Raw genomic sequence first — 23,679 nt, forward strand, 5'->3', positions numbered from 1 at the left:
AAACCTCAGTCCCCTAGGACCTAGCCCCACATGATAGGGTCTCATTAAAGATGTGTGAATGACTACCTAAATCAAGCAATCATTCATTTATTTGATGATCAAAAGTTATCAAAACCCAACATAGTCATTCTCATTTTTTTCTTGAAGACATAGTCATCACCAGAGAAGTAACAGTTCCACTAAGGCCCAAGTTGTTATTGCTCTCATTCCAAGTAAATTAAAATCACTTTGATCTTAATTTAAACTGATTTAATGCCTTTTTATTTTTATCTTTATTGTTTTTTTCTTTATTGATAAAGGTATTACACATGTGTTCTTATCCCTCCATTGTCTCCCCCGCCCCGCCCCGCCACTCATGCCCTCACCCCCCGGGTGTCTGTGTGCATGCATACAAGTCCTTTTGTTGATCTCTCCCCCTTATCCCCACCCTCCCCTACCTTCCCTCTGAGGTTTGATGGTCTGATGGATGCTTCTCTGTCTCTGGATCTGCTTTTGTTCATCAGTTTATGTTGTAATGCCTCTTTTAATTGTGTTTTTCCCAAATGCATCACAGTCCAAAAATTCTCTGGTAGTTCTATTTTCTAATGACTTCACAACTAGCAAAAAATAAATGACTTTAAGGTACCCAGGAATAAATTATTGTTCTGCCTGGGCCCTACTTAATCTTTGAGAATTTTGCACATGAATTGATGATGATGATGGAACTTGGCATGTATACCAAGTGGTTGTGCATACATTATCTCTTCTAATCCTATCTAATAAAGAGGGAATATGCTAACTGACCATCACTCCGTCACAAAGATGGATGCACCCACAGCTGAGGCCAAGTTCCCATAAGGAGCCTTAATGAGCAATCAGCAGGGACCTGAGGCTACTCCCTCCCCCGCCCACGTGGGGCTTGACAGGGGACCTCAGGGCGCACCCCCCCGCCCCAACACCAGGCCAGGGGACCTGAGGTTGTGCCCTCCTGCCTGGCTGGGCTTGACAGGGGACCTCAGGCTGTGCCCCCCACCCAGCGGGGCTTGATGGGGGACCTGAGGCTATTCCCCCACTCCCAGTGCTGGGCCAGGGGGGACCTGAGGCTGAGCCCCCTGCCTGGTGGGGCTTGACAGGGGATCTCAGGCCATGTCCCCCACCTGGCAGGGCTTGACGGAGGACCTCAAGGCACACCCCCCGACCCGTTCTGGGCTGGGGGACCTCAGGCCACACCCCCCATCCTGGCGCTGGGCCAGGGGACCTGAGGCTACGCCTCCTGCCTGGCAGGGCTTGACAAGGGTGGGACTGGCCGGGTCTGGATCTAGCCCAATGCAGGGCGGGGGGAGGGGGCTTGCCAGGTCTGGGTCTCACGCGATTTTGAGGTGCATGTGGGTGGGCGGGGACTTGACTCTGGGTCCCGTGGTGTGCCCCGGACTCTGACAGGAGGAAGGTTTTCATATACATTTTACTAATTTTCTTTCATCTCTGACACTTCTATTATAGAGAAAGGGCAAATAGCAATATTAAATTATTTCCTCTAATTAATCCCCTTTTAATGTGCACAAATTTTGTGCACCGGGTCACTAGTATTTACATATATCTTATAAACTAGAAATTATTATCTCCACAGTCCTTTATTATTAGAAAATTGAGGTGACAGGTACGTGCTACACCAGCCTACATTATATAGCAGTGAGAAACCATTAACTACTTTGATCAGATCCAATCTGTTGCTTCTCAGCCAAGAACTACCATTCTGAGATACACTTCTCTGCTCATATGTCTTATTATTTTTTTCTTCTGGATTCCACTTGAGGAAGTTATTATGGGGACTTTTCAAAATACCTCTTCTGGGTTCCTCAAAAATTAAAAGTGGAACCACCATATGATCCAGCAATTCCACTTCTGGGTATATTTTTGATGGAAACAAAATCACTATTTCAAAGCAATAGCTGCACTCCCATGTTATGGTGGCATTACTTACAATAGCCAAGACCTAGAAGCAACCTAAGTGTCCAACGACAGCTGAATGGATAAAGGAAATGAGATGTATATAATTCAGCCATAAAAAATAAAATAATACTGCCATTTGCAACAACATGAACGGACCTTGGGACTTTTATGCTAAGTGAAATAAGTCAGACTTAGAAGGCAAATACTTTATAATTTCACTTTTATGTGGAATCTTTAAAAAGCAAACTCATAAAACAGAAAACAAACTGTTGGTTGCTGGAAGAGTTGGAGGAGGAGGGAAATGGGTGATGAAGGTGGTGAAAAGGTACAGACTTCCAGTTACAAAATAAATGCGTTCTGGGGGGGGGGGCGGTAATGTATAGCATGGTGACTATAGTATTTATATAGTCATGGACCACTTAATGACAGGGATACATTTTGAGAAATGCATTATTAGGTGCTTTGCTTTTGTCATTGTGAGAACACACATAAAGCTAGATGGCACAGCCTACTACACACCTAGGCTATATGATATAGCGGTAGCCTATTGTTCTTAAGCTACAAATCTGTGCACAGCTAGTCACTTACTATATTGTAGGCAATTATAACAATTACTAGAGGCCCGGTGCATGAAATTCGTGCACGGGGGGATGTGTCCCTCAGCCCAGCCTGTACCCTCTCCAATCTGAGACCCTTCCAGGAATGTCCGACTGCCCGTTTAGGCCCGATCCCACAATGGGATCGGGCCTAAACGGGCAGTTGGACATCCCTCTCACAATCCAGGACTGCCGGCTCCCAACTGCTCGCCTGCCTGCCTTCCTGATTGCCCCTAACCGCTTCTGCCTGCCAGCCTGATCACCCCCTAACCACTCCTCTGCCAGCCTGATTGATGCCTAACTGCTCCCCTGTCAGCCTGGTTACCCCTAACTGCCCTCCTCTGCAGGCTTGATTGTCCCCAACTGCCCTCCCTTGCAGGCCTGGTCCCTCCTAACTTCCCTCCCCTGCTGGCCATCTTGTGGCAGCCATCTTGTGTCCACATTGGGGCAAGATCTTTGACCACATGGGGGCAGCCATCTCCTTGTGTTGGAGTGATGGTCAATTTGCATATTACTCTTTTATTAGATAGGATAGAGGTCTGGTGCACAGGTGGGGGCCAGCTGGTTTGCCCGGAAGGGTGTCCCATATCAGGGTGGGGGTTCCCTTGGGGTGTGGGGCGGCCTGGGTGAGGGGCCTGTGGTGGTTTGCAGGCTGGCCTTGTCCCCCGGCGACCCAAGTGGAGGCCCTAGTATATGGGATTTATTTATCTTCTATAATTGAAACTTTGTAGTCTTGAGCAGAGGCCAGGGCTGGCAGGAAGCTTGGCTTCCTCCATTGCTGGGCGCAACCCAAGCCTCCTGCTCTCTCCAGCTCCGTGGGTGCTGCCATTTTTGTTGGGATTTATTTATCTTTTATAATTGAAACTTTGTAACCTTGACTGGAAGCCAGGGCTGGCCAGGGCGGGCAGGAAGTTTGGCTTCCTCCATTGCTGGGGACAACCCAAGCCTCCTGCTTGCTCCAGCTCCATGGCCGCTGCCATATTTGTTGGGTTAATTTGCATACTCGCTCCTGATTGGCTGGTGGGCGTGGCTTGTGGGCATAGCAGAGGTAGGGTCAATTTGCATGTTTCTCTTTTATTAATTAGAAGGATATACACTGAGTGGCCAGATTATTATGCGTTCAGAGATCATAATAATCTGGCCACTCAGTGTGCATAATTAGTGCTCCACTTCTATATGAATGGCAGTGCAGCAGGTTGGTTTACATGTGAGTTAACACATGTTTCTACAATGATACAATGGCTACAATATCACTAGGTGATAGAATTAGCCGCATTATAATCTTATGGGACCACCATTGTATATGTGGCCCATTATTGACCAAAATGTCATTATGTATTATGTGACTGTATTCGAAAGTCACCAAGACAATAAGTCTTAAAAGTTCTCATCACAAGGAAAAAAAACTATGTGGCGTGATGGATGTTAACTAGATTTACTGTGGTAATCATTTTTTAGTGTACACATTTATAAAATCATTCTATTATACAACTTAAACTAACATAATGTCAATTATCCTATATAATAAAAGCCTAATATGCTAAGTGTCCAACCATTAGTTCAACTATACGACCAATTGCTATGATGCACACTGACCACCAGGGGAAAGACGCTCCCACCGGTAGGTTAGCTTGCTGCTGGGGTCTGGCTGATTGGGACTGGGCGAGATGCCCCGGACATGCCCTGGAGTTCTCCTGCAGTCCCTCCCTGGCAAGCCCATGTTGCCCAGTGCACCATGCCTCTAGTATTTCAATAAGATGGGAAAATAAATAAATAATAAATAAATAAATAAATAAATAAATAAATAAATACAAAATTCCTTCTCTGTGCTACTGGAATCATGAAGATATACACTTCAGCCAGAAAAAGAACAATTACATTTCTTTATTTTGCTGTTTCTTATTAGTTCTACTTCCTATGGTGTTGATTCATATCCCTATTTTCTTATCCTAAGTCTTGAGAATGTTGTGTAAAATTTGTATGCTTGTGAAGACATTCAGACTCAGTAACTGAGCCAATTTAACTCTTCTTAGCTTGATTTTAATATTAATTATATTAATTTACTAGAGTCCCGGTGCATGAAATTCGTGCACAGGGGTGTGTGTCCCTCAGCCCAGCCTGCACCCTCTTCAATCTGGGACCCCTCGAGGGATGTCCGACTGCCTGTTTAGGCCTGAACCCAGTAGGATAGGGCCTAAACAGGCAGTCGGACATTCCTTTCACAATCCAGGACTACTGGCTCCCAACTGCTTGCCTGCTTTCCTTCCTGATTGCCCCTAACTGCTTCTGCCTGCCAGCCTGATCACTCCCTAACCACTCCCCTCCCAGACTGATTGATGCCTAACTGCTCCCTTGCCAGCCTGTTTGCCCCTAACTACCCTCCCCTGCAGGCCTGGTCACCCCCAACTTCCCTCCTCTGCTGGCCTGGTCACCCCTAACTGCCCTCCTCTGCAGGCTTGATCACCCCCAACTGCCCTCCCTTTCAGGCCTGGTCCCTCCCAACTGCCCTCCCTTGCTGGCCATCTTGTGGTGGGCCATCTTGTGTCCACATGGAGGCAGCCCTCTTTGACCACATGGGACCAGCCATCTTGTGTGTTGGAGTGATGGTCAATTTGCATATTACTCTTTTACTAGATAGGATAATAACATAATAATCATTTATTGAGTGCTTTATTATGTGCCAAGCACTAGGTAAGCATTTGCATGCATTATTTCATTGAATGTTGGCAATAAATTTAGATAAAATTATTATCTTCATTTATATCCAAAGAAACTAAGGTTTAGAAAGATTATTAGCTTAATTAAGATCAGCCTACTAATAAATTAACAGAACTAGGATGGACCACTACATTTAGTCTAATTTTAGTTCTCATCCTCTCAAACATGATGATATGTGTTTGGGTCTCCCAAAATAATATCAATGAATGAATACAGAGGATGGGATGTCTTTTCCACATTACCAATATGGCTTATGGATTCCTCAAGCAATTAATATTGCTATTGTAGCTCCCATTACCACTATTATACAATACCAATTAACAATGCCGCTTGCATATTTATTGTACCCACCCTTCTTCTAAGATATTTACATATTTAATCCTCACAACTACCTTATAAAGTAAGTGCAAAAAAAATCCAATTCTTCATGTAAGAATACAAAAACCTCAGAGAGTTTGAAGAATTACTTTCAGGTTCCACAGCTACTCTTCCAAAGTTGCTCACATATCTGACTCCAAAACACATACCTTCATACACCTGAAGGTAAAGGGACCATGGCACTTCTCATCCAAAAAATTCCTCCTAATGTACTTGGCATCCTAGTTGCCTCTTGCCTTTCTCCAAGGATGTCACTCTCTTTTCTCTTTTTCTAAATGGTGGTGTTGGGCAACAGAGAAAGAGCCTGAAGTTTGAGTGGAACATCCTTCCATCATCTGATGAAATGGAGAATGGTGTCTCCCATAAAGAAACTTCCAGCAATGTAATCATTCATAATCACTCTTATTTTAATATTTTTCTGGCCCACTCTCTTATTAAAACTTACTCTCATGAAATCACTGTTATTTTAATCTTTTTCTGACCCACTCTCTTATTAAAACTTACTCTCATGAAATAATGTCCATATTATTTTTAAAAAAATATTTTTATTGATTTTTAGAGAGAGAGAAAGGGAGAGGGAGAGAGAGATAGAAACATCAATGATGAGTGAGAATCATTGATCCTCTGCCTACTGGGGATCGAGCCCACAACCTGGGCATATGCCCTTAACTGGAATCGAACCTGGGACCTTCCAGTCTGTAAGACAACACTCTATACACTGAGCTAAACCAGCCAGGGCCATATTATTTTCTAAATTATATTATTACTAGAGGCCTGGTGCACAAAATTCGTGCACGGGGGGTGTGTGTCCCTCAGTCTAGCCTGCACCCTCTCCAATCTGGGATCCCTCTCACAATCCAGGACTGCTGGCTCCCAACTGCTCGCCTGCCTGCCCTCCTGATTGCCCCTAACTGCTTCTGCCTGCCAGCCTGATCACCCCCTAACCACTCCCCTCCCAGCCTGATTGATGCCTAACTGCTCCCCTGCCAGCCTGTTTGCCCCTAACTGCCCTCCCCTGCAGGCCTGTTTCCCCCCAACTGCTCTCCCCTGCAGGCCTGGTTACCCCCAACTTCCCTCCTCTGCCAGCCTGGTCACCCCTAACTGCCCTCCCCTGCTGGCCATCTTGTGTCCACAATGGGGCAGTCATCTTTGACCACATGGGGGCAGCCATCTTGTGTGTTGGAGTGACAGTCAACTTGCATATTACTCTTTTATTAGATAGGATTAACAAACCATTATGAAGATCCCCAGGCTCATTTCTAATGCAAAATTACATAAAAGATGGCAAGGAGGACTTTGGCTTTCAAACATTTCCCTAAGCAATGACTCATTTAATTTGATTTCATTAACTCCAAGTTAGTGAAAAGGAAAATTTAATAAAATTTATATATAATTAGGTGTGCCCATTCTGAATAAATGGTAACTGACCCCTAAAATATCTGAGAATTGTTGAGTTTTGTTGCATTTATATTGAAATATTCAAAAGATAATGTGCAAAATGAGACTAAAGATAGACTCCAAGATGCACCAATTTTTAAAGTTATACAGATATGGTGGGTTGTTATTTCAATTTAGCATTAAGAATAGAATTTGAGTTTTGGAGATGCCAAGATTTTATTTCTCTGAGTGAAATGTTTTGTACTGTTCTCAGTCTAACCTGTTCTGTGGAAACCAGAGCAGCCAGTTGAAGAGAAAACTGGTGAAGGAATAAAATATCAGATCCACCAAATCAATTTTTCTTGCTAGCAACAAGGGAAGAAAATCTCCAAAACAGGATACAGGAGTTTTTCTCTTTCTTAAACACCAAATATGCTTCATTCTGAAACTGCTTTGTATTTTGCATGAAAACAAAATTTCATGCAAATTTTGGTTTGTTACTCCCCTCACCCCCCTTTTATTAAAACTGCTTTGTATTTTGCATGAAAACAAAATTTCATGCAAATTTTGGTTTGTTACTCCCCCCCCCCCCCTTTTATTAAAAAGCCCATTTTAAAGCAGGTGTGGTCATTCAAGACATGGGATCTAGAAACAGGGAATAAAAGGCTGTCCCAATAAAAGGCAGAGAAATCTAGGAAAATGGTGAACTCTAAAGACAGTAAAAATTATCAGATAGGTTTTGGCAATTGGAAAACTGTTATGATTTAGTCATTTGCTGGAGCAAATTTCAAAATTAAGCAGAGAGAGACAATGAATAAAATGGTTTCACTGCTGACAAAGGGCCTGCGCCCTCTCTCTCTCTCTCCCTCTCTCTCTCTCTCTCTCTCTCTCTCTCTCTCTCTCTCTCTCTCTCTCTCTCTCTCTCTCCTTCTCTTCTGTCCTGTATTTTACAAATTCTCCCACGGGTTTCTCTGTCATTAGGAAGCAAGAGCCACCTTTTTCCTTTCCAGCTTCTCAGTGAACCTGCTCCCCAATCAAGCAGAAATGTGGAAGGAAAACAAAAAAGGAAGAGAGAGAGAGAGTGAGAGAGATAGTAACCAAATTGTGACTAAATTCTTAGCTTTCAAGAAAACCCACAGGCCTGGACAGGAAATGGAAGAGCAGCCCTTCCGTGCAACGCTTTGCCGCAAGCTGGCCAGTATTCTCTCCACTGCAGAGCGGGCCTGCATCTACCAAGGAAGGGTCTGAACGTTTGCACAAGTGCACACACCCCCAGATTGGACATAGGGACTTTCACATCTTTGCTGAGAAACTTGTTGGCCCGATCTAATCAGCACTGTTGGAAAAACTGCTCAAGCTTGTTTCTGGCTGTTGGGAAGTGTCATTCAGCCAAAGCCTTTCTCTCATGGGGCCGGAGAGCAGCCCTCAAAGACAAATTTGAAGCTTTAGAAAATAATCCCAGTAGTAATATTTTTCTCAGAGATTACACAATGATTATAATCTAACCTAAAATCAGGGGTGAAACCCCAGCTACACTTCTCACTAACTCAGTGGGATTGGCCAAGTTATTTACCCTCCATGAGCCTGTCTTCCCACCTGCAAAGTGGTGATAACACCTACTTCTACCTTGTGGCATTGGCATGAGAATCTGATAACATATGTAAAGTATGGTGTGCATAAAATGTATTTGCCACTGTTATTATTATCACTGTTATTCTGTGTGTTTATGTTTATTTAAAACCTTTCTCTTGCCCTAACCGGTTTGGCTCAGTGGATAGAGCGTCGGCCTGCGGACTCAAGGGTCCCAGTTTTGATTTTGGTCAAGGGCATGTACCTTGGTTGCGGGCACATCCCCAGTAGGAGGTGTGCAAGAGGCAGCTGAATCAGTGTCTCTCTCATCGATGTTTCTAACTCTCTATCCCTCTCCCTTCCTCTCTGTAAAAAATCAATAAAATATATTTTAAAAACAAAACAAAACAAAAAAAAACCTTTCTCTTTCCTTGCCTAGGAGTTTGGTTTGTTACTCCCCCCCCCCCTTTTATTAAAAAGCCCATTTTAAAGCAGGTGTGGTCATTCAAGACATGGGATCTAGAAACAGGGAATAAAAGGCTGTCCCAATAAAAGGCAGAGAAATCTAGGAAAATGGTGAACTCTAAAGACAGTAAAAATTATCAGATAGGTTTTGGCAATTGGAAAACTGTTATGATTTAGTCATTGACACAAAGAAAGCAAAGCAAATTTAACTTCTTACCATTAAGTCTAGAAAAAAGAGAAATGTGTTCAAGAAAGGAAATGATCACAGTACTACTGATGCAGCGTGAAGGGTATTTACTAGTCAAATGCCAACACTGAATACTGATCTAATAAAAATTGTGTTATAACGATGATGGGTGAGGAGAGAGTTAAATCAGCAAAATTAAAAATCAACATATAGTAATGTTTAAAGCTGATGAAATGAGACAGCAACACAAGTATGTTATTTAGATACTAGAGGCCCAATGCACGAAATTCATGCATGGCAGGGGGTTGGGGGGGTGCCCTCAGCCCAGCCTGCACCCTCTCCAATCTGGGACCCCTCAACATCCCTCTCACAATCCTGGACCGCTGGCTCCTAATCGCTCATCTGCCTGCCTGCCTGGTCACCCCTAACTGCCCCCCCTTGCCAGCCTGATCACCCCTCACTGCCTCTGCGTGCCAGCCTAATCGTCCCTAACTGCCCACCCCCCCCCCCGCTGGCCTGATCGCTCCTAACTGCTCCCCCCCACCAGCCCAGTCACCCCTTACTGCCCGTCCCTGCTGGCCTGGTCGCCCCCAACTGCCCCCCTTTGCTGGCCTGGTCACCCCTAACTGCCCCCCCTGCTGGCCTGGTGGCCCCCAACTCCCCCTCCCCCCACCAGCCTAGTCACCCCTACTGCCCCCCTGCCAGCCTAATTGCCCCCAACTGCCCCCCATTCCGGCCTGGTTGCTCCTAACTGCCCCTCCCCCTGCTGGCCTGGTCACCCCATGCAGCCTGCTTGTTCAGTCATTTGGTCGTCCCTCACTAATCCCCCTGGGCCTGGTCACCCCATGCAGCCTGCTTGTTCAGGTGTTTGGTCATCCCTCACTAACCCCCACTGCTGGCCTGGTCATAGGCAGCCATCTTGTGAGGGTGTGAGGGCTAATTTGCATATTATCTCTTTATTATATAGGATAGGATGGTATTTCATATTTCTAAAAGAAATTTTGGGAAAAAAAAGCTGAAAGTAATACAATCTGTAGAGCAGAGTGGTGAGTATAGGGTAAGAATGAGGAGTGTGGGTTTCATGATTAGCCCTTCGCACTGCTGGACTTTTTAAAAGTACATAATATTGTGATTAAAAATTAAGCTTATTTAAGAAAGTAAATACACATTTAAGATATAACATCACACAAATGGATAAGTTCATGTATGAAAATCTATACAGTATAATCTATTTTATGTAATTTCTTGAGCAAAAAATAAGTAAATAAGACGCATCATCTAACTTAAGTGATAGGATTTGGTAGTTTTGATGAGAAGCAAGAAAATGAAAGCAGAAAAACTTAAATGGAAGGCATGGCCTTTGGATTCAAGGATCTTGCATTTTGGATGAAAGAAGAGAGCAATCTCATAACTGAGGGAGAATGGGAACCTAAAAATTATTTTTAGTTAAAAAAAGGAACAGAAACCTTTTATGTGCCTTGCTAAGTCTCCTAGAGGTTTCCTTGGATCTGTTTTCAAGATTCTGAAGAAAAAACTCATCTGTGTTTAGCTGACAAGAGGAGCTGCATGACACGCCAGAGAGAAAGGAGAATCGTGTTTTTGCAGTTAGAAGAACTCAGACAGACTCACCCCTGATTGAACAGAAGAGGCAACTAGCCCTGAAGGAAGCTGTGTAGCTCCCTACGTGGAACCAGAACTAATCTTTTAATATCACTTGCATGTTCTGGTGAATGCCCAGTTACTAAGTTAGCAAGACTATCCTATGGTTGTTTGAGGTGAAAAAAGTCATAATCAATTTTTAGTGTTGTTCCATTAATGGAATGAGGAAAATAAAATAATGCTAACCATTGACTACTTGTGCTGACCTTTCAAGTGTTCTTATCTTCATTGTAATCCCAACAAGCCTGTGCTAATAAGAAAACTTAAATTCTGTGAGGTTTACTGAATTGTCAAAGGCAAATAGCCAGTGAATAGAAAGTCAGATAATTGGACATGAGTGTTCTGACTCCTTGTTCAATGTTGGAAGTTTTTCTCTTCCTTTATGACCCACAAAACTTTAGAGAGCATTTTGGTGAAATGACTTTGTTTTAAAAAATACTTTAAAATATTTAAAATTACATATATAATCTCTCAGTAATGGGGAAATAGTAATTAATGAGATTAATTAATTTAGCTGTCAATGAGCATTCTGCTGAAGGGATAGTAGCAGGAGTACTCAAGATGACCACCCTGGGAGAAAATCTGGGATTAGGATGGGAGCCGAGCTGGTCTAATTAAGGCTACACAACATTTAAAGCAGAGTTTGGCAATCAATCAATATTATTTCTCCAAATATTTTCAAGTAAGAATTAAATGTGTCACTGCAATTCTTAAGATAAAGGTGCTAGGCAAATAAATAAATAAATAAAAATAAAAATTGTCAGGCAATTTTGAAAATAAATAACGAAGTGCAATTGCTTTTCCTCTAAAAAAAATAAATTTGGCTTTTTGTGGATCTTTTAAGAAGACTCCAAACTACTGCTTCATGAAAATCAAGTTACAATTTCATTCACACTTGCTCAGCTGTCCAATTTATGTACACTCATTCAGAATGTAGGATACTTTGTTATCAAAATAGTTGTTTCCAATAGACAAATATTCCAGTGCTCTAAACTCATTTCCATCTTCTGCAATAAGGCAAGAAAAATGCAATGACAAATGTCATTAATTGCTCCACACTTTTCCCTCTAGAGAAATAAAAACTATAAACATCAATACAGCACTCTACTGATAGCTGTTGGCTTAAAGCATCATTAATTTTACATTTGTAAGCTCTGTAAATGTATGCCTTGCATTCTCACTGAAGGGATCAATCAACAGGGTCATCCTTGCTGCTTTCGACCTAAATAGCAATGCAAAGATGTAGTGCATGCATACGTGTAAATATATATGTATCTTCATAGACAAAGATAACAACATAAACTTACATAACAAAAAGTAATAGAAAAGAACTGATACATTCTAACCATGTAGCTGGTTTGTGTATAGTCCACTGCATTTTTTTTCAGAAGGGGTGATTTTTTTTATTGACTTTTGAAAAGCTTCATTTTAAATCTCTCTTACTGGGTCAGCATAAGGCAAAACTGAAACAATTTCTTTGTTGTAAGGCAAATGCGTCATTGCATAACTTGTATTTTATGTTTTAATGGTCCTTTCACTTTGGACCTGTTTTTGTGAATAGCCTGTTTTGCTCCTCTTCTAGTTGAGATTGTGTTGTTTCCTTCTTCTATGGGATGGTAACTTTAAAAAAATTATTGTTGCTCTTTTTTAATAATTACATCCCTGATTATGTTGATTTATTATTGCAGCATATAGTGAGATGTCAAGGAATTTGGGAATTCACACGGAAGCAATTATGTTGACTTAGCTCCAGTTTTAGATTTTAGCTATCTAACCAAACATGGAAACTTGTGAGGTTCCTTGAAACATAACGACTTTCTCACAGTGAGAATTCTTAACCTGTGTCCATAAACTTCCAAGACTTCCACAGACAGACTTCAGGCGGGGGCGGGCGGGGGGGGCGGGCTGTGCAACCCCTGACACTGTATGAAAATTCTTAGGGTGGTTTCTGATCTCAAAGTGATTAAGAACCAGTGTTCTACTGGGTATAAATGACCTCAGTTGGTGGTAGTGGTTTCAGAATTCTTTTCTTTCGATGTTGTTTTTAAAATCAGATTCAAGGAACATTGTGTGTTATATTCAAAGTCTTCTTTAAAAACAATTGTGTAAGAAATTAGACATAAAGACTGATCATCCAGAGATGTTTCTTACTTGCCTCAGAAATAGGCCAATGAATACTCTCATTCTAATTTTACATTTTGGTTAGATTTGGGGTGTAAGTCTTTCAACTTTCCATCCCATCCAATTATAGAGATCATGACCTGAATTCTGTCATCAAAACGTATGATAGTAGCCCTATACTTGAGGTACCACAGGCTGGTAAGAACTGAGAAAGGCCCAGGCTAATAGAGACATTTGCCTGAAATTTGCTCTTTGCTAAAAACCCTGTCAATTAAGGAAAGCTGCTACAGCTCTGTTACACAGATGACATATGCAAAAGTCCCATTAAAGACAGAGTCTGGTAAGTTAGTTCTCTCCTACTAAGGCACCTGTCTGGAAACGTGAACTTAAGAAGAATTATAACAGATTTTTAAAGTCCTGGGATAAATTGGCTCACTCTCTTTAGCTCTCTCTTTGAGAGATATATAAGCCTAACATATAAGCCTAGGGCCTCTTACCAAGAACAAAACAGGGATTGGATGTTTCAATAGAAAGACGATCCTTTCTGAAAAACTGTACCTCTTCCTTTGTGAATAGGTGTTTATGTGATTACAGAAGTGGATCAGGGCCTGGGGTGACCCAGGCATTGCTGTAGTGGGAGTGCCACATTTTTGTGCAGCCAGACACAAACTGGCATTCTAGTGCCTGCTGCCTCGGGAGACGCCAGAACGGTGCCTGTCAGAACTCAGATCCACTGGCGGCCCTATCCCGGCGCATGGCACCCTCTTGGTGGCCACAGCCCTTTCCCTAAGGCAGAGATTCATCCCTGGGAGCAATTAGGTCCCCGTGGTATATTTGACAATGTTTGGCAATATTTTTGATTGTCATACTAGGGAGGTGTTACTAGCATCTGGAGGGTAGATGCCAGAGATGCTGCTCAACAGCCTGCATTGCATAGGATTGTCCCCCATAACAAAGAATAATCTGGCCCAATGTGTACTAATGGCTGAGGCTGAGAAACCCTACTGTGAGGCCTGCCACTCTGCCCACTCTGGGAGGTTATGGACCCACACTTTCACAACAGCCACCAGAAGGTAGCCCGTTTGAATGTCTTGGAGAGTGTAATGCTTTCAGCAGAGTAAAATGGAAAAGTACCCTAAAATGCTGTCCTGGTTAACACCTACTCCTTCCTCCAAAAGGCAGATTAAATGTCACTTCCTACAGGAAATCTTTTCCTATTTTAGCATCACCTCCCCCATAGGCTCACATAGTACCATATGCTTAATCACAGTTCTAACCAAATTATTTCTTCTTCCCCTACTAGATTATAAATCTGTTGAAAACATTTTTTAAAAATCCTTGTTTTAGCACCTACCAGAATGTGTGGCACATATAGGTAGGTACACAGCAAACATATGTTGAAGGAAAGAACAAGCCTGGCTTGGAGGACGGGCTTGGATTCTGAGTAGCCACCCTCCTAACTGGATTTACTCGAGTTAACTGGTTTTAGGTGAGCACAGTGGCCCCCAAGAATACCTAAGGATATCTGATCCCACGTCCTCCAAGGACATGAAATTGGACAATGTTTCATTTCATGGTATGTGTTTTTTTTTAAAGGTACCATTTTCTTTTTAAAATATATTTATTTTTGTTAATTTCAGAGAAGAAGGGAGAGGGAGAGATAAAAACATCAATGATGAGAGAGAATCATTGATTTGCTGACCCCTACTGGGGAATCAAGCCCACAACCAAGGCACATGCCCTTGACCAGAATCGAACCCAGGACCCTTCAGTCTACAGGCCAACGCTCTATCCACTGAGCCAAACGAGCTAGGGCCATGGCATGTTTTTTTTTTTTTTTTTTTAAATATATTTTATTGATTTTTTTACAGAGAGGAAAGGAGAGGGATAGAGAGCTAGAAACATCGATGAGAGAGAAACATCGATCAGCTGCCTCCTGCACACCTCCCACCGGGGATGTGCCCGCAACCAAGTTACGTGCCCTTGACCGGAATCGAACCTGGGAACCTTCAGTCCGCAGGCCAACGCTCTATCCACTGAGCCAAACCGGTTTCGGCCATGGCATGTTTTTTTCACGAGCATTGTGGTGGCACCTTTTGGCCTACTGAAGGATAGCCTATGATGCTTACCTGAAATGCTAAAGAACACAGACTGTAGAGACTATAATACCTGTTTGGGGGCCTAGGACAGAGCTCACCCTAAATTCCTTTTCTTAGGGGGATAGAGAGCCAGTGCAACGTGCTACTTTTAATAAGCTTGGCGTTGTAGTCTACATTATACAGAACTCTCTTCACTGAAGAAGGAAGAGGAGGGTGACCTCGATGAGCACATGAACTAGGGTAGTGAGGCAGCCCAACATTTGCCTCCACTAGTAATCAGCTTATACCAATGTCCAGGTGTAAGACTGGTAAAGGGTCTGACTGCACCCAAGGACGAATCTGATGTTGGCCACCAGTAGATTACACTAGAATCCATAAGAAAGTGAAAGAACTATGTTTAGAATAATTTATAAATGTGCTTTTGTATGAACAACAAAAATTCTGGTATTATAACATGAGTAAGTATCATGTTGAAAATGGGAAAAAAGCACCTGTCAGATTAATAGCACATAAGTGATCATTTGTATTGTTGGTGATTATCCTATCTAATAAAAGAGTAATATGCAAATTAACCACCACTCTGCTACACCCACAAGCCATGCCCACCAGCCAATCAGGAGCAAATATGCAAATAAACCCAACCAAGATGGCTACAGCCACAGAGAGAAGGAGGGAGGCTTGGGTTTCCCCGGCAATGGAGGAAGCCAAGCTGTCCGCCTGCCCTTGCCGGCCTAGGCCTCCACTCAAGGCTACAAAGTTTCAAAGATAGAAGATAAATAAAGCCCAACAGAAATGGCGGCAGCCACGGAGCTGGAAAGAGAAGGAGGCTAGGGTTGCCCCCGGCGATGGAGGAAGCCAAGCTTTCCACACACCCTGGCCGGCCCAGGCCTCCGCTTAAGGCTACAAAGTTTCAATTATAGAAGATACATAAATCCCAACAGAAATGGCTGCCGCCACGGAGCAAGCAGAAGGCTTGGCTCTGCTCCAGGCTACAAAGTTTCAATTGTAGAAGATAAATAAACCCCAGATACCAGGGCCTCTGCTTGGGTCACCAGGGGGCGTGGCCAGCCTGCAAACCACCACAGGCCCCTCACCCAGGCCACCCTACGCCCCAAGGGAACCCCCACCCTGATCTGGGACACCCTTCAGGGCAAACCAACTGGCCCCCACCCGTGCACCAGGCCTCTTTCCTATCTAATAAAAGAGTAATATGCAGATTGACCATCACTCCAACACACAAGATGGCTGCCCCCATGTGGTCAAAGATCCTGCCCCCATGTGGACACAAGATGGCCAGCAGGGGAAGGCAGTTGGGAGGGACCAGGCCAGCAGGGGAGGGCAGTTGGGAGGGACCAGACCTGCAAGGGAGGGCAGTTGGGGGTGATCAAGCCTGCAGGGGAGGGCAGTTAGGGGTGACCAAGCTGGCAGAGGAGGAAAGTTGGGGGCGACCAGGCCTGCAGGGAAAGGCAGTTGGGAGGGACCCAGGCCTGTAGGGGAGAGCAGTTGGGGGGGACCAGGCCTGCAGGGGAGGGCAGTTAGGGGCAAACAGGCTGGCAGGGGAGCAGTTAGGTATCAATCAGGCTGGCAGGGGAGTGGTTAGGGGGTGATCAGGCTGGCAGGCAGAAGCAGTTAGGGGAATCAGGAAGGCAGGCAGGTGAGCAGTTGGGAGCCAGCAGTCCTGGATTGTGAGAGGGATGTCCGACTGCCCGTTTAGGCAGTCGGACATCCCTTGAGGGGTCCCAGATTGGAGAGGGTGCAAGCTGGGCTGAGGGACACTCCCCCCCTCCCCGTGCACGAATTTCATGCACTGGGACTCTAGTAGAACATAAAATAAAATTATTTCATTGTTCCAGATAGCAGGATACTGTTGCATTACCTTGGGCTGTTATTTTGACAAAACATGTCAAATAGGATTTTGGCAAAATAGTTAATCTTACCTAATAAAAGAGAAACATGCAAATTAACCATCACTCCGCTATGCCCACAGCCAATCAGAGTGAGTATGCAAATTAACCCAACAAAGATGGAGGTTAATTTGCATATGCAGGCATGGAGCGGAGCGGAGTGAAGCCTGCTATGAGAGGGGGGGGCGGCGGAGGGAGCTACTGTAGTGGTACTTCAGACAGAAGCAAGGACTTGCGGCTCCAGGCGGCCCGGGAGTGAGGAGGTGCCGGCTCCCAGGCAGCCGAGGTGGGGACTTGCCGGCTCCGGGCGGCCCGGGACCGGGGACTTGCCAGCTCCGGACAGCCAGGGAGCAGGGACTTGCCAGCTCCCAGGCGGCTGGGAGTGAAGCCAGGGGAAGGAAGGCCTGTTCTTGCACGAATATCGTGCAACGGGCCTCTAGTGCAATTATAATATTCCTGACATGAGTTGACATCGGGAAAAAAAGACAGGAACATTTCAGAACATTCAACTTTATTTTTCCATTGACAAACACCACATAAATAGCATACATTAATTAAACACACAAACTAGCTATGACTCGAATGCCATCAAAATTCTGATGTACTTTTCATAGTTTCTTTTTATTCTTTGTCTCCACAATATTGAATACCAGCCTTTAAAATGTGCTGGAAGATATATTTCAATGCACTTAAGATAACTCCCCAAAAAACTTTACATAGAGGTGATAGAAGTATACTTTCTCACTCAACCAAGTGTATAGGGATGGTTTACTAAGTAGGAGAGGTGGGAAAACATATGCTTTCTTCTCCAAAATGCTGAAAAGCCTCTACAGGTTGATTAAAAGCCTTTACAATTATTGATTAAAGTGCCAATGATTTCAGTTCTTACTTAGATACACTATGTAAAATAGTACTATTTTCCTTTGTTGTTACTAGATTAAGGTAATAGTGCCTATTTTTAGTTTGCTTGCTTAAAGGAACGTTCAATTTTCTGCTATTTGTATAAACACATTTAGACATTTAAATAAAGAAGGAGAAGGTAAAACATTAATACACACATATAAGTTTATGTATAGAAAGAAGAGCGTTTAGCAGTCAGTGATATGACTTGAGTGAACCTAACACCTGCTCTTATGAAAAAGAACGCCATGGGCCACTCCTTGCTTTGTCCTACTGAGTTCCAGTGTAAAGATGAATGTGGTCCCTTTCTCGCTGTGCTTCTGTGGAATGGGCCCACAAGGGTGAAGATTTCTAACAGGGTTGGGTATATACAGGTTTTCCTCCCTATCTTTCTCTGTGTCTTCTACCCCACCCTCCATGCCCACTCCACATAAACAGTATCCTTTCAAAGGTTGAAATGACATTGAAGTAAAGTGTATCAGGAAGTCATATGCATTTTCTCTGCTTCACATTACTGAAAACTATATAAAGAAACTCATTTCAAATAGCGATTAAAGTTTGGTGATTGGCTAGCTTTTGGCTAGATACCTGATTCACGTTCATTACAAGGCCACAATATTCTAATTCTAAAACAATTGACAAAAGAATGTAAGAGCTGAGCTTTTGAAAATAACTTCAGAGGTGGAATCATCTCTAAAATGCTGAAAAGCCTAAAAAGGTTGTTGGTGGTGATGGTGATCCCTTTCCTTCCTATCTTTATTCCAATAATAAAATTGTGTCATCGCAGCAGACATTAAAGACAATACTCAGATCTATTTCATATATTAGGATGTTAGCATATTAGAAATATGAAGCCAATCTCTTTACTCTTAAAACCAATCCCAGCTTTCACCAATAGCAAATATTTCTGTTGCTTTCAATTTAAAAAAATGAATAAGCAGGTTGGAAGCAAGGGGCCTAGGGGGAAAAAGCTTGTTTCCAGTGAAAAAAAAATATGTAAACCAGGAGATATTTAGGATGCTTATGATATGATACTGATGTATTTCTGAGAATAAAATAATTTTAATTCTCAATAAAGAAAATGTAATATATAAGTCAATGTAGTATATTGCATATCCAATCAAATTGTATTTCTCAAGGATCAAAATGTACTCAGCTGATAGTAATATAATGGTTTATAACTCAACTCGTATAAATTATAAGCCTTGAAATACAATTCTTTTAGGAATTATAAAATAGAGAATATATAAAACAAGAACTTTCTGCTCTTTCCTTCCTTAAAAGAGCAGAGAACAGGAGCGAGTGAGAATGGAATTTTTAAGTAGCATGTTTTGAAGATATCTTTTCATTGGACTTAAAAACTAATTGTTGATCTCTTTTTGAAAAAAAAAATGACTTTATTCTAGACTTGTTAAAGCCTTCATTGATATGTACTGTCTCAGTTTTCCCTTTGTCACTTTGAGGACAGTCACCTATACTACTCCATTTTTACTCTCTGCATTTTTATTCAAGGTGGACTCCCTCAAAAAATGCATCAGGGAACACAGTACAAGATTGTACTTGATAACCACAGATACAAAGTCATAATAAAATGAACACCTTTTCCGTTGGAGTAATTCAGGTGAATATGAATTTTTGCATGAGATCAGTATCTATATAAATCAGGGGTGGGGAACGCCCAGCCCCCTGGCTGCATAGGCCCGAGAAATCATTTGGTTTGGCCCTACCAAGGCAACGGCAGGCAGGACTCAAAATTCAATAAATGTAGGAGCTTTTTTCATAGCAACTTAAATTTATATTAAGCAAATGATGTTATAAATATCCAAATGGCCATTGGCAGAAAAAAGGTCCCCCACATCTGATAAATGATACTAATATAATGGAATTCTATGAAAAAATGTTCTCTAAGTCTCTGTTTCATGCTTCAATGTAATCACCACTTATTAGTTGTCTTAGAATACTGAGCTTCAGCTTCTTAACAAATGTGTATGTGAGTTTTAGATTGGTTTTAAATTTTTGTACATTGGTTCTATCACAACCTATGTGATGACACATCACAGATATATGTCACCTCTTATGAGCATTTTATTGCAACTCAGAAAACAGTCCTATGAACTTAGCCACAGTATTAAAGTCTTCATTTTAAAAACGATATAATCTCATTCATTAAATAATTCTGTACATTTATTTAGACATCAGTTTTAGAAATTTTGAGACATATACAAGCATAAAACCAGCAATAAACAAGCTGCTGTGAAGATTTGGCATGACTGATGGTCTAAACTTTCCATAGAAATTTTAATTATTCCATATAGTTTTAGTAATAAATACTCTGCAGTCTCTCTGTGTCACTCATCTTCCAGTGTTCTGTATATTTCAAGAGCAGCTTTTGGGGTTAAAGTGTGAAAATAAGTAGCAAATATATGTGCCTAAAATTGCAAAGCACAAAATTTTCCTATTTTCTGTCTCTGACTTGCTCCCAATACAAAACAATTATTAAATAATTGTTATGGAAAAGATTGAAAACCAACCATTAATTTGGGGTCAAAACTAACAAAAATATAAAAAGTATTAAATAAATAAAAAGCCTAATTTGCCGAGCTTCGTGGCTCAGTTGGTTAGAGCATAATCCCATGTACCAGAAAGGTCAGGGCACATACCAGGTTGCAGGTTTGATCCCAGGTCTCTCTCTCTCTCTCTCTCTCTCTCTCTCTCTCCCTCTCTCCCTCCCTCCCTCCCTCCCCGCTCCCCTCCTTCCCTTAAGCATGTTCACGGGTCTTTTACAGTTCAGTTTTACATGAACTTCTGCAATTTTTTTTTCTGTAACATGGTCCTTAGATCTTTTGTATAATCAGAAAGTGTTAAGTAGAAATATATGTGCACTTTTTAAATAGTCATTTACATCTGGCATGATTAAGCACTTATGTTTACTTGAAATATCTTGGATATAGCAATAGGTAAATCTGGTAAGTTTTGAGGTAACACTTTTTTTTTTCAACTTAAAATGGCTTTAAGAAATCCACCAAACCTAAATACTTGGATAAGCAAACTGTTCTTACTGTATAGTATGTCATCATTTTCTTCTATGACTCAGCATAGCTGTATAATTTCATGGTTTAGAAAATCAGGACTCCTCTGTAAAATCTATGAAGGCTGATTTCATCTATACTTCCACATTCTACTCAATCATTTCTTTCCATGTGGTTTCCTAAATATTTATTTATTTCTGTATTTATTTTTAGCAATACTGTGAAGTTTAGGAATTGTTATAATTTATGCATGTATTTTTCCCCTGCTCAGATATATGCATAAACTAAGTACATATATGAGAGTGAATTTTAAGGCCAATGAACTTCAACTCAGAAACAGACTCCTCTTGGGCAGTGCCTATAGATGTCTACCTCCTAACCACATCCAGGGCCTCTGCTCAAATTCTCTGAAACCTAACTGCAACTCTCATCCAAAGGCTAAAATTATTTGTGACTTTAAGGTCGTATCATGTTTTCCTGGGCTAACAAATGGCTGCCAAGGTAACAAACTTATATGCCATTGACATGATTTCTTCCTTTTCCACTTGCCATTTGTCCACGTCTACCAGGTCTCGCTGGACAGGAATTTATTTTGTGGCAATAAGTTTCATGCTCTTTTATCTTTATGTATTTCTATGGTTGGGTAAGAAGGGATTTTTTTTTTTTTACAGTAATCTCCATTACCATTTGGATGTATCAGTCCCTTAAATTATTAATACAAATAAAGCACTTTGCTGTGCAGCAATATGGCACTACACATTGAAGATAAATTCATATTTCTGTAATTAAATAAGCAGGGCTCATCCACTTTATCAGCTTGATGAACTGTAGTGGCATAAAGCACTTCAACCGTATGGCGGGGCCTCGCTGATGGCACTGGGGTTTGGCAGGCCTTTATTCATTCATCCCCCGAGTAAATATTGACACTTTGTATATTCCAAGTGCTGTACTAGGTGTTGGGAAAAAGTAACCCAATCGTGCTCACACCACTCGAATCCACACTGCATGTGTATCTATCTGATTATAACCTAGGGTTATGGGACCACTAGAGTGGCAAAGCCTTTTTATTACAAGGTCATCCTAAATGCACTTTCTTTTTGTAACGTAGGTAGTTTTGTCTTATCCCCTATGAGGTGGCCTGTGAGATCATCTGATTTATGGCATAGAGAGATTTTACCATAGGGTTTTAGGATAGGTTACTTAACACCGTTTTCCCAGAAACCTAGACTCTTGGAACTACCATGAATTAACATAAGCACCCCCAGCAGATCTTGTCTTTTCACTCAGTTTGTCATGGGCGTTAAACTGATGATTCCTGATTGAACTGGGCTGTTGTACAGAGTAATCTAATAGAAACACAGTACCTGTTAAAGTTAATTCTTCTCCAAATGCCTACTAAACTCAAAGGAAAATGTAGTTACTATGAAGAAATATAAATAAATCGTAAGGTGGTTTTTTTTTAAGCATGAAGGCAATAATGTAACCTGAAAATTAAATTCTTCACAAGAAAATGTTAATTTGCTTACAAAATGAATGCTCCCAAGAATACAAAGCACATTTTGTGTAGGCCTAACTTAAAAGACTGTTGTGTTTGTTGGGAATTTTTTTTTTAAAGTGCAATTCTCAAAACTTAATGTAGTAATCTACTTGTGTTGAAAAGATATAAAGCTTAGCTATTAAGGTTAGTATAGATGTAGACTGTAAGAAAAACATTTCATAATAAATATTTAGATATGCTACTCTGAGGAGAGGGCAGAGAAACTGCTGTGAGGGAGTCAATATTATTGTTTTCTTGTCCAATAAATAGGCCAAACTAGGGAAACTCTTTATGGAACCCTCAACATTTTATTGGTTTTAGAATCTGAGTTAGTCTTTAAATCCAAAAGACTGGAGAATACTTTTAGTGAAAATAATCAGAGAAAATAATGAGCCAGAGTAACTATATTTAGCGCTCAAATCAGTCTTTAAATAGCATTCTGAAAAGTCACTTCACTGACTCTAGATCAGTTCCATGAATCTTCTCCAGGCTTGTAGGAATTAACAATGTATGCAAAAAAAAAAGGAACTTTTAGCAATTTGAATAGTCACAAGTCCTCCCATATTTAAAATAAATGAAATCAGCTCTTATTCAGACAATAAGTAAACCTAATTCTAACCCAACCAAAACTTAAACTTTGTAATGTTAGCAGCTAATTTACATATTAAACAATACTTAACTAACACCAGTACCAATGAATATTGTGATACTTTTTTTTTTGTTAATCCTCACTTGAGGATATAAATTTTCCCACTGATTTTTAGACAGAGTGGAAGGGAGGGAAGGAGAGAGAGAGAGAGAGAAAGAGAGAGAGAGAGAGAGTCATCAATGTGTGAGAGACACATGGTTGGGTTGTCTCCTGCCCTGGGATGGGGATCCTGCAACTCAGGTAGTACCCTTGATGGAGAATCAAACCCTCGACCCCTTGGTCCAAGCGTGGATGAGCAAAACCAGCCAGGACTTATAGATACATTTTTAAATCTTAATTCAACTTTTTAATTTTTTTTTAAGTAAGGGGGCAAAAGAGTGACACAGAGAAAAAGAGAGTAAAAGAGAACACAGAAGATCAAGGACTTTGATCTATGCATTAAATCCCCCATGTGCTCAGAATACGGGAATATTAACTTTCCCCAGCCCACCCTCACCACAGACTAAGATCACTTATAAAGAATCACATATTCAGCTACAAATGGCAGAGACTCAAAAACACT

The 23,679-nt window shown here is 41.6% G+C and overlaps 1 protein-coding gene across 1 annotated transcript in view; it reads right to left on the reverse strand.

Annotated features, from left to right (window-relative positions):
* The window catches only part of PTGER3 (prostaglandin E receptor 3), a 109,028-nt gene that overhangs the window by 52,573 nt on the left and 32,776 nt on the right, over positions 1–23,679 (reverse strand). The gene's annotated exons all lie outside the window — the stretch shown is intronic.

Source organism: Plecotus auritus, assembly GCF_963455305.1.
Source record: "Plecotus auritus genome assembly, chromosome: 2".
Lineage (NCBI taxonomy): Eukaryota > Metazoa > Chordata > Mammalia > Chiroptera > Vespertilionidae > Plecotus > Plecotus auritus.